We start from the raw sequence: 14,695 nt of genomic DNA, 5'->3' as shown, positions 1-14,695 counted from the left end.
ACAGTCATCTTCCTCTCATTAGTTTAGCAAAATATAAATTGGTATAGAAATCTACAATTGTTCATAGCAGCTACAATAATTTTCTTGAAAATTCACTATTATTTTGCAAACAAGCTATTAGTTAAGCTGCCTATCAACTGATGTTATTTTCTTTTGACCCTCGAAATAATCACTTGGCCTTATTTTTGGGGAGGTTTTATTATTTTTGAGATGTAGGAGGGGGCGAGCATGGTCACCTCATAGCTGCTGCTACTGTGTTGCAATGTTTTCATGAAGGTCTTTTTTGGGGGGAGGGCTTATTTTAGTGCATGTGCTCAAAAGCCTGATTGGGCTTATTATCCAGGGAAGTCTTATTTTTGGGGAAACAGGGTACTTTTTGGATATTTTCACTAAAATGACCTAAAATATGTTACATAGTATTAAAACTTGTGTCTGTAACATTTAATTAGGAAAAATGGTGCATCACAAGGCAAAACTTTTTCAACAGATACCTCAAATGGGCTAATTTATAGAATGTGCCTACAATCCTAAACCCATGATTCCCACGGAATTGAAATTTAGCAAATTTCATATGCTTACAACACAAAACTATCATAAAGCATTTTGTAACATAATACAAAATGTTGTACCTACAACCTACAACAAGCATATTTCAAAAGTATATTATATGTTTGGATATCCATTTTATGTACATAAAAAATAAGTTGTTTTAACATCCCAATTCTAAACATATGCACTTAGAACTAATAATTATCAGTGGGCCTCACTTCCTAAGGCACACCTTTAAAATGAAAAGCAAGGTTGCAATCCTTTAATTTTTTTACTTTTAGGAGATGGTCAAATATACTCAACAGGAATTATTTCTAAGTAGTCAGCGGGGACTGTCAATTAATATAATTTTCATACATTTGTGTTATAGGTATTTCATGTGATCCTTAACATTAGAAATAGACAATATTTTATGTTATAAAAACACATTTCAAAGATTATTAATAATTAATACTGCCAGATTTATTAGGAAAAGGCTAGAACGTATCAGGTTTAATCAGAATATTCTTCATTTTATATGTGGAATAGACTAGTAAAACACAGTACTGTATATTCCTATAGTAAGTACAATTTGTATTATACAGAGTAACATCATTCAAAATATAATTTTATGGGCCAGAATCATAAAACTTTTAGACTTTGTATTAACTATACCAAGTAGGTACTTGTTTAAACTAATTTTAGAGACTATTTATGATGTAAAAAGAAAATCTATATAATATTAGAGCTCTAATGGCCCTAAATTTTTAACCTTGTTTTACCAAATGGTGCATCAAAGGACAATTTTGAAATCAATGTACCTCAAATAGGCTAACTTAAAAGTGCATCCAAAATCTGGGACCCATGACTTCCATGGCACTGAAATTTGGCAAAGCTACTCCATATTATTTCTGGTTAGGAAATATATTTTAAATGATGACCCAATAAGTCACATGTTGTCTAGTGGTCATTAATGTTCGGTTTGTGCTGCAAATGTGAGGATCCTACTATATTTAAGATACTTGTCAGTTTAGACCTAAGGATGGTTGGAAACCCTGACCCCACAGAAATCAATGGTCTTAAAAGTTCTTGACTTCCAAAGGAAACCCATAGATAGCCGCTCCTGGTTTCATGTTCAGAAAATGACACCAGTTTGATCACCATTCTGCTGTAAAACTTTACCATTGTCACTTCTTCCATATACACTCACTATTTCAACTCTAGGGAGGCCCAGAATATCAAGGAACATATATTCTTTGTACCTAACCTCTTTTCCCACTGAACTATTTTATAAATGGAAGACAGAAATTGCTATTGTCGTCTTCTCCCTTTAAATTTCAGTGCAATTACTGAATCTAGACTGTTTTTCAGTCCATTAAAGATAGTAGATTCATCATAAATTTATATGGTCTATATCAGCGATTCTCAACCTGTGGTTCGGGACCTCTTTCGGGGTCGAACGACTCTTTCACAGGGGTTGCCTAAGACCATCGGAAAACACATATTTTTGAAAAACTACGGAAAACATAAAATAATTTTATGGTTAGGGGTCACCACAACATGAGGAACTGTATTAAAAGGGTCGCGGCATTAGGAAGGTTGAGACCCACTGGTCTATATTAATAGACAACACAATAAGATAACATGGACACTTGCCTACCTTATTCTAGATTAGGAAAACAATGTGAAATTTATGAATAGAAAACATGCTAAGCATAAGGAAGCAAGTGAACAGCAAGTGAAATTAAAAGGCTGACATCAACCACTATTAAAACACAATCTTTTCATCATGCTTTTTAGGTCACTAATAAGCAGGTTTCTAGAAGCTCTTTAAGCTGTTTTGTCATTTATTCTTGAACATTACATTTAGAATATACTTCTTGATAAGAAAAAAGGATGTCCCTCCCAATACCAGTTTTGCTCTGACCTTAATATTGTCCTTATCTCTTTACCTTGTTGGGAAAAAAACCTGATTCTTAAATCCTTCTTATGTAATGCTTAAAAGATAAAATTAGAAAACAGTTCTAGTCAGTAGGTTGTTCAAAATTACAGAAATTATACTTGAATCTCTTGTAAAATAATTTTAAAAACTTAACTAGTATTTTACAATATTGTTCTCTAACTCTTGGTAATAAAAATCAGTATAAAGTTATCTTCATAAACATATACTCAATTTGCTACAGAATGTCTTAAGTTGCTTTAAGAAGGTAGTCATGACAATTAAAAAGCACATTCACACAAGCTTACTTCTGTTAAGTTCAAAAAAGTTGTGGAGTTCTAACTTTTCAACAGAAGTGTAAGTACCTTTAATGTTTTCATACTAGAGAGTTCTGGCTGTCCTAGTAGGATATACAAATAAAATGAACTATCACCAAATGTCTGAAAAATCTAGGTCAGATTTGGTGTCCTCTGTTATTCTGAGGACACTTCCCAACAAGTACTGGATATATCTGTAAATGCCCAATTATATCTTCTACAGCTATATAAAGGTGAAATGTTAAAGTACTATATGGAAATAAAAACCTGGTGGTGTATTTTAAGGAGATTCCATAATTACTGTACTTTAATTATATCTTCTCTAATTTATAAATATAAACATATTATCTAGTTCCATGGATAATTTGATTGAGAACTGGTTCAGGAAAAAAAATTATGAGATGACCTTTAAATAGTTCACATTCCATTATCACAGATAAATACCTACATTTTAAATAGATTTGAGATGTTGAAGATGAGTAAACATATTCCAACTTTTTTTTCAATACCAGCAATTCTTTGACATCACCTGATTGATCTTGTCTAGGTGCTGAAAACTAAGCAGTATCAGGCTTGGTTAATACTTGGGTGGGAAATTCCTAGGGAAAACAGGGTTGTAACATTAGAAAACATCCTGGAAGAAAGCCAGGCTAAACAGCTTCCTTTCTGTTGCCAAGATAGCTGCATGGACATGTCACCACTCAGGAAAGTTTATGATTAGCAAAGAATGAAAATTAAACCTCCACATGTTTATAAAACAAAAGCCCCTTTTCTTTCTGATCTTACCAAGTACCCAGATACAGAGGATTGATGAAGCAAAATTAGTATTTATAATGAAATCACTTTTTCAATGTTTGCATGGTCAGGTAAAACATGACATGGGAGGGATATTTTGGCATACAAGTGTAAACATTAAAAAGCACAGCAAATATATCAGTATAATTCTTATTTTAGATATCTTAAGATTCCTCACTTTTCAAAAAAGAATAGCTGTATATTTCTAAGCAACAACTGCTTTTTCACATTTTCACATTCAAGTTTATCCAGATATAATTTTACATTCTAAAAATTTAGAGTGTATGTCATAAACTGAAGGTTGTTTAAATAAGATAAATGATAAATGAAATTATAAAGCCTCCTCCAAATTTTCTTATATCCAGCAGGTACCTGTTCCCAGGTGTTTATTGGACACACCTTAGCTAGAGCAAGAATTATTGCCAAAGTGGAGTTCACATTCTTTCCAGTTTAAAAAGGGACAGTTGTTTAAAAAGCATGCTTATCTGAAAGTCTTTTTTTATTGCTCTTCTCATTAAGAACTTCCTGTGTAATTTTATATAATATCTGCATTTTTTCTGAAAGAATTGTTTTAACATTTTTTATGAAGAAAACATTCTTTATGAAGAAAACATTCTTTATGAAGAAAACAATTCTGAATGGTAGATTTAAAAAAAATTGTAGCTAAAAAAATTACAGAATAAAAGTTGACTTCCTCTTCGAGTGTTTCAAAACACCACAAAACTTTCAAACTTCATAAAAGCAACAAGCTTGCTATCAAAAAAAACATTTAATAAAAAAAAATGAATGAAAATAAATGAAAATAAAAATAAGACACTATTCAGAAGTTCACTGTATTTTTTCTTGATTATGTTCCTATTTAATTTTATTGACTACCCACTAATTATTTCCTCTATTTGTTTCAAGAGAACCATTCTGTAAATGAGCAAATTGAAGGAAGCATGACTAATACCAAAAAAATACATTTTCTCTCTTGGATGTGACAAATTTGTTTCTTAGAAAGTTTATTCAAAAATCAGAATACCTTGCAACAAATTTTCTTTGCTACTATATATGTATTATGCACTTTTTCCTAAATTACACTCTACCAAAAACTTTCATTTTTAAAATTTAAATTAAAATAATTATGTCAGAAAATTATTGTTATGGAGCTGTTAGTGAAAAGCAACATTTTTAAAACTTTAATTTTCAGAAAATTAGACTAATATTTAAGTTTCTAACAATGTACCTCTGTAATATTAGCAGGAAGGGAAATTATCAATTTAAAAACAATGCTTGTTTTCCAAAAGTACTAAAGTTTCACTACACAAAAATGCTTCCTACATCTCCTACCTGGAAAAATAGAAACTCATCCATTTATAACAGAGAAAGCAAAATAAAATCATGTCCTCTTCTTAAAACATTGCCTTGAATTATTAAGTTCAGGAAATTAAAAGTAGTATACTTGATTTTAATTACATTATTATTCAGTATGGGAAAATCTAAAATTCAGGACATTTTTAACGCATTCTGTATTAAAAGATTAGCAAGAGCCAATATTGCATCACACTTACCCATTCCCAGTAAGCCATGCTTCCTGGTGATGCCTTTTTCAGCTTCCGTTAACAGTTCTTCACTGTCATAGTTACAGAAGCCAAATTTACAAAACATTTTTATAGAAGGCAAAATGAAAGGTTTCCCCCTACAGACATTTTCCAGTGCTGATAAAGTATCATCAATGCTTCATTCCTGTGATTAAAAACAAGAAAGGAAAACTGTCTCAGTCAAGTTCTCCTCAAAGATTCTCAGTTGCAGTCCATAGAAAGAGGGTAAGCAGCAGTCTTAAAGTGGCAGTTACCAACTCCTAGGAGATACTCATTAATCCCATTTGGCAGCAGCTGGTTTTATTGTCTACCACTTGGTTCAATCGAGCCCACACAAGTGTTAAAACTTTATCACATGCTGCTGAATCAATCGTGACCAGCTTCAGGATTTTAACCTACAGTAACTAAGCAGTGAGTAAAGGTTCTAACTTCAGGGCAGGGAGTTCTTATACAGAGCTACCAATTAGCTCTGTAAGAGTTAGCCAATCACTGGCTGCAACTAGTGGCCTCTGTCACATGATAGGGCAGTCCTCACTACACAGAAAGATTTCTGAATTAGCTGGGGTTACACAAAGGACATTCATTGGGAGGGGGAAGCAACATTAGAAACCGAAAACGCCCAGTCTCTCTGCTAGTGCTTTAAAGCAGGAAATTTGCTTGCTCTAGATACATTCAGAACCATATTTCGGATATGGAAAAATTAGCTGAAGCACTTAAAATCTTACTGTATAAATCAGTATATTCCCTTTTACATTTAGGATATTCTATCCCCCTCCCCCCATCTCTGTGCTTATTTAATTAGAGAACATTTCTTATTCATGAAAGAAAACCAAGTAGTTAAAAGGACAAACAGCCTCAAGGAAAAAGAAAATTAAACTACCATTTATCAAGGTAGTTAACCAATTCTCTTACATATGGATCCAGAATCAAATATAACCTTTCCCCACTGTTTTTATAAAATACTTATTGCTATTTGTGGAACACATACTCATTTCATTTATATGCTACTTTTTTCATTATGTATTAACCTAGAACAGCAAGTTTAACATGGTGTTTTAAAAAATATTTCTTTATCCCTAATCTCACTTGCAAATAAAATGCAATGCTTTTTTAAAGACCAGAATTACAATATATAAAATTTATGTTTGAAGCTTAAAAATTTGCATACATTATGTAATAATTACCCGGTTGCATTTGCTATTAAACAGCTTTCATTCTATGGCCTCCTGCTACTCCAGCCCACCCATCTCAGTTTATGGACATGCACATGTGCCAGAACAAACCATTCAGGATTACTCAAATTGCTTCACCCCTAAAGAACTGCAAGGCTCTTTAGTACAGAACAGAAGAACCCCCTTATGACTCAGAGCTTCTACTATATAGGGAGGGGGACTCTGGATGTCTTGCAAACTTTGCAATGGAAAACAAGAATGCAGTATTCTAGATTAAGCCAGGGAGGCATGTCCTGGAAAGTCTGGAATTCACTTTAGAGTGCAATGTGCCACTAACTGCTATTTTTTATTTCATTGGCTTCAAGAATATAACATTGTACAATTCCATACTATATTACTGTATATGGTATCCAATCAAACAAAATATTATAGTTGGAAGGCATTTGGTATTCTAAAATGAATTTTCAGAAGTCTTAAATAGTAGATTGATAAAGAAATTAAAGTTATTTAAATGCAAATTCTGTAACATATTTCCCTGCACAGAAAAAGAACAATGTGTATGAAATTGAAGAATTAATTTATGCTAAGAATTAGGCTTTGTTTAAAAACTACAATCTTAAAGCAATTCATGCTTGGCATGCCATTTCCATTTTTAAAAGTGTATAAAGAATAGGGATGAGCTACACACTGTTTGTATGAACCATTCCATGAACAGAACCATCAGTTTGGGATAGCTAATACCCAAACAAAAAGAGCTGTATACAAAATGGAATAGGGCTGCTATTGGGGGGAGGGAGCAGAGGAAAGATACTGAGACATGGGAGGGTGCTAAGAAGATGAAAGACAGGTGGACCAGCAAATGGGAAGAGGGGGCAACATGCACCAGCCTTGCCTAACTCCCCTCTAATATTATTCCAGGATCCTTCTGAGTTTTGTTTTGTCTAAAACTAGAACAATCAAAACATTATAGGAGAAATCTGAGCAATCCAAATCAATTTAGCATAACTTCCAGAATACAATAGTATGCTTCAGTAGAAAACTAAAATGCTATCTGTTTTCTGAATATACCCATAACAAACTAAATACATATTAAGTGCAAATTTTTAAATGCAGATTCAACAAACAAAAACAAACCCAAATCTACAGACAATGAGCACACCAGGGATTGTTCTTATATTAGTTTTAAATGATAAGTAGTTAATATACAAAGAAACAAGGAATCATCCCATTCCCATTTTGTGATGTTCAATGAACCTTGCTAGATTTTAGACCAAGGTATTCATTAAAATAATTGAGTAAATAATCGACCTCTTCGACCATGTAATCTCTACCATAAGAGAGATCACTTTATTCAACACAATTCAACAAACCACAAATGTAGAGAATACACTTGTTAAACCAATGGTACAAGATAAATATGATGATTACATTGCAATGTTGATTTTTCAGGGATAGAATTAACATAGAATAAACTAAAATGTACAGTAAAGCATTTTACATACATGTGAAAAAGTGTTAAAATTTGAAAAAGGGATATGCCTTTCTGAATGCAGTACTACTTTTGGAAAATATATCCCATTATTTTATAGTCTGTATTTAAAAATTCTCAGAATTTCAGTTAAATAAGAAGTTTATGCATTAAAGCATACGTTGACAACAAATGATGTTTCAAATTTTAATTATTTTAATTAGTTTGCTAATGAAAGTCCATAAATTATACAGGCAGTATAATTTGTAGAGTTAATTTTAACAAACAAGCAGTCCAAATGGAGAAATAAAAGATCATCGTACACTTATTACAATTGAAGATATGGGAGGCGTTGCAAACAATTGTGTGACATCACAAGTCCCAATGTTCTCAACTAGCAGCTGTGAAGCTGTGATTCTGGGTCACAACCACAAGCACCAAAGGAATTAGCTCTAAAACTGGGAGATGGAAAGTCTATTGCATAAGAACATGTTATTCTGAATGAAAATTTGGTCCCCCGGGATAGGAAATGAAATGAAATATTGAATCATGCTCAATTTCAAATTAAAATCCAAAGGCTATTAAATATATGTGCATATTACTCCATATATGCACATATTTGATTTTTTTCTTATTTTTATTAGTAGAGATGGAAGGGAAAAGACCACATTATTCTGACACATCAGATTTCTCCTTTACTAAAAATTTATAGAAAATAATATGTCATATGCATGCACATTCAGACCTAAGGACAAATGAACAAACTGTGACTTTGAGAGGTCCTTGATGTTCTTTGAGCTTGGTTATTTTCTTACAGACTTTTCATAATCCAAATTAGGTATTATCGCCGATGCTAGTAGAGCGTGGCAAACTCCATTCTCTCCGAGCGCTGATGATGATTCTTAGTTTCGGTAATAAAATATCTGCTAGAAAAAAAACCAAGCTCTGATAACACAAAGAAACCCTCATTTCAGCCCTGAGCTACAAAATATTTCCCTCTAAATTGTGATTTTCTTTCAGATAAACATGCACTATGATTAGGAATTTAGGCTCATTAATGTTATGAGAGGATAAGATGACATACTGAAAAGTTACACTGAAATTTCATCAACCAATAATTTTAAAACCAATATGAGTTCAGAAGTATTATTAATTGCATGAATTCATTTATTGCTTTTAAAGTCCACTTTTCTTTAAAACAAGATAACATACAAGCTTTCCACCCATCTCTATTTTACTTTGTAAACCTTTGAGATAGAGTCACTGGAAAATCTGATATTGATTCAGAGTAATTCAGTGAACTTTACAGATCAGTGTTTGAGCATCTCTCTCGTCTTAGCACAACATTTTGACATTTTCAAAATTAGGAAAATCACTGACAATAGTATAGAGGAAAAATATGAAAACATGCTTAGATTATATTACATTTATGTATGTGTAGGTCAACTCAGTGCAACTTTCTGCAAAAATAACTGCACGAGATTTGGCTATTCATGTACATAATCGATAGGAAAAGAGCTTTTCTTAAATGGGATTTTTATTTCCAAGTTTTCAGCAAATAAAAACCCACCCTTCAATATAATGCAGCCATACGTGTTTCCTAACAACGATGCCAAAATGATCATGGCACCAAGACATGTTTCCCATTTTCACAGCTGAACTGCAACATCATGATGCAAACTCTACCCTTTTGTACTTGTATTCTGACATCACATACAAATAGATAAGAGGCAAAGTTTCCACAGCAATGTCACAAAACATATTGCATCACTTGTCACCCTCTGCCCCCCACCTCCTGAAGATGGCTTTGAGTACAGCTACTTGATGCCAAAATAATAACTTGCCAAATTGTGAAATCTGGACTTATTACATCCAAAGCTTGGACTTTTTTCCAACATGCATATTTTAATTAACACTTCAGATATATAAATTACATGTTGGTCAAATCTTTTATATACTTTGATAATACTGTGTAAATTCCAAGGAATGCAATAAAAACAATGTAATTTTACTCTTCCTACTTGTGTAAACAAGTTCAAGCTAAGCTTGCATTCTTTTTATTTGCATAATTCATTTATTACATTCAAGTTTGTTTCATATTTTCAAAGCAATTTTCAATCTTTAACAAAATGTGAGGTTTTTCTACACATAGATAGGTGTCTTAGGATCCTTTCATATGACATAAAGCATTTCTTCTTTCAGAAATGTTGTTAATAATAAATATATATAAATGCTAAGAGACTTAGAATAGATTCATTACCAAAATATTCACTGAAGGATTCCAGAATATCTGATATTTCTGAAAACAAGCAGAATATCTTTCTTAATTATCTGGGCATACTGGGCAAGAAGTTGGCCAAGAGAAAGAATGTTGGTCCTTACCTGAATGTTTCTTTTATGTAGATTGCTGGGAGGGGCTACAGCTGGGTTTAGTGACAGCCTAATTGGTCCAGAGACTGTGGGAAATTTCTTAAAGTATCCTTCCTTCCCTATTAGCTCCCAGTTTCCTCAAGGTCGAATGGAGAAAGCTGCGAAAACATCATGCAAGAAAGACAAACAACATGCCCCTCAACCACTCTAACCTCTATACTAGGGCGGGATGTAGCCCCTCCCACCAATCTACATAAAAGAAACATTCAGGTAAGGACCAACGTTCTTTTTCCTGTATATATGGCAGGAGGGGCTACAGCTGGGACATACCAGGGCGGGATAGGGGAGGTCGCCACCTGTTGAAGAACCCTATGTCTGAAAGACGCATCCGCTGAAGCAAAATGGTCTAGCCGAGAGTGTTGGATAAAGGGTGTTGGAGAAGCCCAGGGGCTGCCCTACAGATATCCTCCAGAGGGGCTCTAGTGGCCCACACGACCATGGTAGTGGCACTCCGCGTGGAGTGAGCCGTAATCCCTTGAGGGGACGGTTGGCCTAAGGCTTCATAAGCCACCGTGATGGCCTGTCGTAACCATCTGCCTATCGTGGCAGAAGAGACCCTAGCTCCCAGAGTGCTGGGCTGAAAGCAAAGGAAAAGGGGACTCCAACCGCCGGAAGGAGGATGTATGCCTGAGATAAATGCGCAGAGCGTGGCGGACATCCAGTCGGTGCCAAAGGTGTTCCCTCTTGTGAGAAGGAGAGGGACAGAAGTTAGGGAGTATAACCTCCTGTGATCTGTGGAAGATGGACTTCACCTTCAGGAGAAAGGTCGGGTCCAGTCTAAGGATGACCCTATCTTGGTGGAATTGACAGAGGTCATCCTTGGATGACAGTGCCCCTAACTCAGAGATTCGTTGAGCTGAGGTAACGGCAACGAGAAAGGTCACCTTTAGGGTTAAAAATCTGAGGTGTACTGTTCTTAACGGTTCAAACGGCGGGCCCATGAGTACTTTAAGGACTAGGGAAAGGTCCCACGTAGGGAACTGATGCACTGGAGGAGGGCACAGATTCGCTGCCCCTTTAAGGAACCATTTGACTAAAGGGACAGGACAGGGAGAAACAGCCGTCCCCCACCCCAGCAAGGAGGACAGTGCAGCTACCTGCCTCCGTAAGGTGTTATGAGAGAGACCTTGGTCTGAGCTGTGTTGTAAGAATTCAAGCACTTGAGCAACCAGAGCGGTGGTTGGAGAAAGGTTGAATCTCCTACACCAGAGAACAAACGTCGACCACGTTGAATTATACATCCGTGTGGTCGACAGGCGCCTAGAGGCTACAATGGTTGAGATGACCTTGGCTGACAGATTAGCGTCCCTCAGGAGGCACTGCTCAAGTGCCAGGCGGTCAGGGGGAGCCACTGGGGCTCCGGGTAGAATAGGACCCCCTGGCACAGGGCGATCACCTCCTGAGGAATCCTTCATGGGGGAAACACGGATAGTTGGACAAGGTCCGCAAACCAAGGTAGTCTTAGCCAATAGGTGGCTACCAGAATGATGTGTGCCCTCTCTATCACTACCTTCCTCAGGGTTTCCTGGATTAGAGGGAGAGGGGGGAAGGCATAAAGAAGTCCCGGAGGCCATGGACTTCTGAGGACATCTGTTCTCTATGCGTTGCGTGCTGGGAAGCGGGAGAAGAACCGGGGCAATTGAGCATTGGCCAGGCTCGTGAACAAGTCTACCAGTGGGGTGCTGAAGCAGCGGCAAATCCTGTGGAATAGTTCTGGGATCAGCTGCCACTCGCCATGGTCAACTGTTGCCCGACTCAGCCAGTCAGCCTGATGGTTGGCTATGCCCGAGATGTGCTCTGATGTTATTGATGCCAGGTTTTTCTCCGCCCAGAGTCCGGGTTTCTGAGCTTCCAGCGGCACTTGGAATGAGTCCTCCCCTGACGGTTTATGTGTGCCTTTGTGGCTACATTGTTTGTCAGAAGGAGCACATGGTGATTGACAATCGAGTCTCGAAAATGAAAGAAGGCCAGGCGAGCTGCATTCAGCTCCAGCCAATTTATATTGTGACATAGGTCTGAGATTGTCCAACAACCCTGAGCCAGCTTGGATTCCACCAGGGCCTCCCAGCTGTAGAGGCTTGAGTCCGTCGGGATTGTGATATGATCCGGCTCCCAAATGTCGGATCCACCATGCAGGGCTGGAGACAACTACCACCTTAGGGACCAGTGAAGGCCCGGTGATAGAATGCGTGGTGGATCTGACATTTGGGAGCCGCAGCGAGTTGCTCATGCGGTGGCATTGGTAAGGGATGAGTGTCCATTGGAGTGTCCAAGAATGAAGACGGACCCAGGGAACTATCCGTATGAATGACACCATCTTGCCCAGCAAGCGGGCCAAGGTCAGGATGTACCCAGATGAAGGATTCTCATCGTGGGTGACAGATGGCTCTTGGGGAAGTTGACGGAGAATCCCAGGGACTGTAACATCTGAATGGTTCAGGTCGTGAATTGCCTGCGTGCATGATTGGGCCTGAACGAGCATGTTGTCTAAGTAGCATTGGAGTCTCACCGGGTGGGAAAGTAGGTGAGCCGCCAATGCCGGCAGGACCTTTGTGAACATACGCGGGGCGGAGGCCAGACTGAATGGGAGGGCCCTGTACTGGAAGTGGTGGCCCTGGTGTGAAAATCGGAGGAATCTGCGATAGGCAGGCAGTATCGGAATGTGCAGATACGCTTCCGTCAAATTTACAGATGCCATGAAGTCACCCCGCCAGATCCCCAGGAGAATGGACCTGAGGGATGACATTTTGGAGCGCCAGTAAACCAGGAAGGAGTTGAGGCGCTTCAGGTCCAAAATTGCCCTCCATCCCCCCGAGCTCTTAGGGACAACGAAAAGGTCAGAGTATAGACCCCTCCCATACTCCTCCGTCGGCACCGGTTCCACCACTCGAATGTCCAGCAGATGTTGGATGGCCAGACTCATTAGGCAGCGCCGTTCCGGGTCCCTGGACGGGGGAAAGGTCCTGAAGAGCATCGGGGGAAGAGAGAGAAATTCCAGATGAAGGCCGTGCCTGATGGTGCACCTGACCCAAGCATCTGACATTATCTGGTCCCTGGTACCTTCCCCTGTCCTGATAAAAAGGACAGTGACTCCTCTTGTCGGACCTATAGGAGGCATATAGCTGTTGTCGATAATCCGGGTTAGATGGCGAGTAAGAAGGTCTATGGTAAGAAGTTGGATGGGAGTCCGGCTTCTTGGTGTTGGAGGGACCTTCTTCTTGTCTTTGTTCTCCACAAGAATTGGGTCAAGCGATTTCTCGAAGAGATTGCGACCAGTATAAGGGGTCACTGCCAAATTCCATTTGGACTTGTTGTCCATTTGCAAGTTGTGAAGCCACAAAAGATGCCTTAACGTTACCGAGGTAGACAACACCCGGGATGAAAACTTGATAGAATCTAGAGTGGCATCCGCAGAGAACTGCATGGCCGAGATAATTTTGGTGAGGTCTTGGTGAAGACGCTTATCCTGAATCGGGATGCGGTCCTGTAACTGGTGCAGCCACATAATGGTGGTACAATTAAAATAGGAAGCAGCAGCAGCCGATTTAATAGCCCAGATGGAAGCGTTGAAATTCTTACTTAAAGTAAGTTCCGCACGCTCGTCCTCAGGCTTTAGTTTATCAGCCACATCCCCTGAGACCATGGTAGAAGCGTTAGTGAGAAGAGCAATGGGAGTATCTACAGTCTGCAATTGAAGGGCCTGGGAGAAAGCCTGCTCCATATTATAGAAGTGGCGGTCATTGCTCCCCGGATTGGACAAAGAGGAAGAGCCCACTGGTTTTTGACCACTTCCAGAAACAGTGGAGGGGCTGGAACTTCCTCCTTATCCGTATTGGGATTTATAAACATAGCCAGGTTGGGATCCCTATGTTGTGACACAGGTGGGGCCCCAATACCAATCTAAGTAGTCTTCTTCGCTTTATTCAGAAGAGGTTTGAATGCCGGGGGGGGGGGCAAAGAGGCCAGGAAAGGCTGGGGGATCAGGAGGGATTGTGTCCTCATCCTCAGAAAACCCCAGGTCTGGATGTGCACCCTCCCCTGGTATTGAGCCATCGCTAACCACCAATGGAGAAGGGGCCCTAGCTGGACCTTGACCACGAAAAGAGGATGGAGATCTAGGGTGCCTAGAGTCATAATGAGGCCTTGCCACTCCCTGCAAAGAATGTTCCCGTTGGGAAAGGCCTGAAGCAATGCCCTTGGTGATTGCAGAGGAAATGAGTCTCCTGATACTTTCAGGCAGGAGCTCGAGATCTTCCAGGTCCTCATCTGAAGGCCCAAGGGTTGAAGGGCCCTGGGGTACTAGGTGTGAAGCTAGGAGGTAGTCCTGAGACCCCCCTTCCAATGGATCCCTTCCCCCCTCCCTATACAAACTCAGAGAGATGGGGAGGGAAGGAGAGGCCACTTGTCTGCGAGGTCTAGCAGGGAAGATAGAAGGGGAGGAAGGGCTAAAGCCTCTAGGAGTT

The 14,695-nt window shown here is 38.6% G+C and overlaps 1 long non-coding RNA gene across 3 annotated transcripts in view; it reads right to left on the bottom strand.

The window, feature by feature from the left end:
• LOC106550875 (uncharacterized) overlaps positions 1–14,695 on the bottom strand; it is a 193,300-nt gene that overhangs the window by 86,467 nt on the left and 92,138 nt on the right. For 2 of the 3 annotated variants that reach the window (XR_015697529.1, XR_015697531.1), the window contains exon 3: positions 5,133–5,307. This is a non-coding gene — a long non-coding RNA (uncharacterized LOC106550875). Of the gene's footprint in view, positions 1–3,232; positions 3,384–5,132; positions 5,308–14,695 lie in introns of all 3 variants that reach the window. The other variant, XR_015697530.1, reaches the window with a different exon arrangement.

Source organism: Thamnophis sirtalis, unplaced genomic scaffold (assembly GCF_051295495.1).
Source record: "Thamnophis sirtalis isolate CommonGarterSnake01/CBP01778 unplaced genomic scaffold, rThaSir2_p1.2 scaffold_8, whole genome shotgun sequence".
In the NCBI taxonomy this organism is placed as follows: Eukaryota; Metazoa; Chordata; class Lepidosauria; order Squamata; family Natricidae; genus Thamnophis; species Thamnophis sirtalis.
The sequence above is the reverse complement of the archived record's forward strand: the minus strand, read 5'-3'. Positions and strand labels throughout refer to the sequence as shown.